The sequence below is a fragment of the Megalopta genalis genome, unplaced genomic scaffold (assembly GCF_051020955.1).
Source record: "Megalopta genalis isolate 19385.01 unplaced genomic scaffold, iyMegGena1_principal scaffold0021, whole genome shotgun sequence".
NCBI lineage: Eukaryota > Metazoa > Arthropoda > Insecta > Hymenoptera > Halictidae > Megalopta > Megalopta genalis.
The window spans coordinates 2,467,501-2,471,409 of NW_027476091.1; positions in this window are offsets into that span (position 1 = coordinate 2,467,501).

Below are 3,909 nucleotides of genomic sequence, written 5' to 3' on the forward strand. Positions count from 1 at the left end.
GACGGGCAAGAAAGGATATAAATCCAGAATGCCGAAGGTGTAGGGTGCAACTAGAAACCCTAGGACACGTGCTAGGTAACTGCATAAGCACGAAGCCCGCGCGAATCAAACCGACCGACCGGGATATAGTGCAGTTGATTGAAAGTAAGGTATCCAGGAAATCTGCGGTATTCCTCGAGCCAACAGTGAACGTTAACAGCGAACTTAAATAGCCTGATCTGGTTATCAAAGACCAGGAAAGGCTGTTCGTTGTTGACGTCACTGTGAGGTATGAGGACAAAGATAACCTCCGACGGAGGAGGGAGAAAATAGAAAAATATAAAAATACCGCAGAACGAATCAGAGTGAAACTAAACTGTAAAACAGCTGAAGTACTACCAATAGTAGTAGGCTGCAGAGGAGCCTTACCCGCGGGCACTATAAGAAATCTTAAAGTCCTAGGGTTGAATAAAGCTGATTTCTTGACGGTTGCTATGATTGCCCTCCGTTCGTCTATAGAAATCGCAAATATTTTTATTGATTATGACCTTAATGGGGGGTCATAATGGTAATTTATTATCTATTTTAGCCGCGTATTTAACCGCTAATGACAAGGCTTCGGCCGCAAATGACGTGGCTTTGGCCGAAAAGATTGCAAAATCTTACGCGTATTTAACCGTTCGGTTGTAAGTTTTATATTTTATCCGCGGACGTGTATTTAACCGTTCGACCGCGTATTTAACCGCACCGACATGGCTTCGGCCTTACGACTGAGCGGCCTGCCAGCTGACAAATTCTTAGCCCGTCTTGGCCTTTTACACCAGACGGTGCGAGTCCTCGGTGTACTATTGTGCACTAGGGCGCGGGGCGAATTCTATGGGCGCTAGCGAACATAGAATTCGAGGCGACACCTCCACGCGGTGCTCCCTGGACGCGTGCGAAAGCACGTGACTAAGATCGTCTCCCGAAAGGGTCCCCGTTCTAATTTTTCCAAGTACCGAGGCAGATTCTTTGGCAAGGGAACTAGAAAGTAGGCCCGGGTTAATCCATTTATTTGTTGTTAGTTGTTATAACCCAACGGGGGGGTTTAAGCCCCGGAAGTCTACCACTGCTCTTCCAAGCAGTGGTACAGGTTTTATAGTTGCAGGGACGGTGATGCGCAATACAGACCTCTTATTAGGTCCATTAGCCTCTCCCGTCCAAGTCTTCCCAACCTCCTATAGGTTCTCGCTGGGTAATGCTAACGGGGTTCAGGCGTACTTGGCGCTTGGGGGTTGCCAGCCTTCTCGCGCCTAAAATTTTGTTGGCCCTCCCAGTAAAACAATGCCTCGGATGGTTAAACGTAGAGGGGCGGCCTCTGCCGCCCCTAGGCCAACAATTTCCCCCCTTCCGGGACCGAGCTCAGGGGATCTCCCTCCCCGGCCGGTCGATTTCCCATGTCAATTCCCGGGCTGCGATAGATCCTTCGTTACCAAGATCGGTAGGGGCGTTCACATGAGGTCCGCTCACCCTGATTGGTCAGATGATGTGAACCGCGCAGCGCCAGCAAAGGCACGTTGGAGTGCTGAGGAGGTGTCTTTGCTGGCGCGGCGCGAGGCAGAACTGATCATGAAGGGTGTGCGCTTCATCAATCAAGCGCTCATTGGGTTTCTGCCTGGCAGGTCGCTAGATGCCATCAAGGGCGCTCGAAAGCGCAAGGACTACCGAGCGCTCGTGATGGAGCACGGCCGCATTCAGTAGGAGACACTGCAGCCAGTGGCTGAGGCGCCCTATCTCGCGGTGGAGGTTCAGGATAGCGATCGGGTCTTCCTAGAGTATTTCCGCGGCCTTGAACCACTAGGATGCGATGGATTCCAGGCTAATACCCTGGATGAAATCTGTGCCCTGGTCGGAAGAGAGGACCAATCTTAAGTGATTTTACGTGCAGCTGCCCAAAGGCTTATCCACACGGCCCCCATGGGCACGGAATTGAGATACGCTCAATAAGCGCGCTCCCACATGCCAAGCCATGCAGGAGCTACCAGTTACTACGAGGACGCGGACTCTCGTCAGCAGACAACTGGTGGTGCCGAGCTCTTTCTATGCTCTACCGGCTCAGCAGGTCGGTTCCCGAGCTGGATACCGCAGCTCACCCGTCGAGGCCCCTAACAATTTAAGGGGGGGACAGAACGAGGAAGGAGGGAAGAGGTAAGGAGAGGAAGGGAAGGAGCCTCTGGCCAACTTTAGCCGTTTACCACTGCCCCCTCGATGGACCTACCCACTGCCGGCCCGAGGTATCCCGGGCCAGATGGCCGGGACCTCGTGGGCACGCCGACACCCGAGGTACCAGTATTTAGAAGGCCGACTGGTAGGACCTGTCGTAGCAAAGCTACTACCATGTTTGGAGACACCGCATCTCCAGCACTGGTCGGCTAGCGCTTCGGGATCGTGTAGTCGCTACTCTACAACGCCTAGCACTTAGGAATCAGCAGAATAGGACCCGGCAAGCCGTATCCTACCCGCCTTTCTGCCTGTGTTCAGCGCCCTGCGCCAGGAAGAGAGGACCGCGGGGATATTCTGGAAAGGCTCACCGCTTACCTGGCGGATATCTTTCCGCTACCTCAAGCAGCGAGTGTCGTGCGTCGAGGCCGCCGATCGCAACCGGAGGAACCGCTCAACGGCTCAATAGTTCAAGAGCTATGGCGTAAGGACCCCCGGCGCTGTCTGGATGTCATAAGGGATGGCCCCGTGGGTGACCATGGCATCCCTCAGGATGTTATGGTTCCCTATTGGGAAGCCCTTATGACCGGTGCGCGCAACAGTTGTCCTCCGTGTGAAAACCGAGAGGACACCATCTCCTCTCTGTGGTCTCCTGTTAATCCAGATGAACTACGGAGGGCGCTTCCGGGTAGGAAGACAGCACCTGGTCCTGACGGTCTGTCTGCGAGACTCCTTTGTAAAACCCCCCTTGAGGTTTTGCAAAGGGTCTATAACCTCATTATGTGGTGTCGCAGACTCCCTATTCACCTAAGGGACGCCAGGACGGTGCTCATTCCTAAAACCGGACTTCTTCTCCGTCTGATTTTCGACCCATCACCGTCGCCTCGACCCTTGTGCGAGGATTCCACAAGGTCCTGGCTAGGCGGATGGTCGATTGATCGGATGGGATGAGAGGCAGAGAGCGTTCCGTAGGACAGACGGGTGTGCGGACAACGTGTTCTTGCTGGACTTGCTGCTACGCCACTCCCACGCGCGTCATAAGCCGCTTTTTGTTGCGTCGGTTGACGTCGCGAAGGCTTTCGACACCGTTTCGCACCGCGCGATATTACAAACGCTCGAGCTGAGGGGCTGTCCCGCTCCCATGATTGAGTATGTCGGGTCGGTGTACTCCGAAGCCCTCACGACCATTGTGTCGGGTGGTTGGCACTCTCATGCCATCCATCCGATGCATGGCGTGAGGCAAGGAGACCCGATGTCCCCCGTCATATTCAACATGGCGATGGACAGACTCCTCAGGAGCCTCCCCTCAGACATCGGGGCGGATATCGACGGGGTGAGGATCGGGTCGGCAGCCTTCGCCGACGACCTAATCCTGGCAGCCTCAACGGCAACGGGCCTGCAGCGATTGCTTGACTGTACGGAGGGCTTCCTGGCATCATGCGGCATGTCCGTTAATGTCGGGAAGTCTTTTACCATCTCGATCGGAACGGTTCCCCACCAGAAGAAGACCACCGTGGATGAGGGCAACTTCACCCTCGGTGGTCAGAAGCTGGTGGGGATGAAGCGGACGGACGCCTGGCAGTATTTGGGTATTCCCTTTACTCCAGACGGTCGTCTGCGTTCCGACCCGTCAGTCTCGTTGGTCGCTGATTTGGATAAGATCTCCCGTGCACCGCTTAAGCCGCAACAGCGACTATTCGCTCTGCGAATATTCCTGTTGCCAAGCTTATT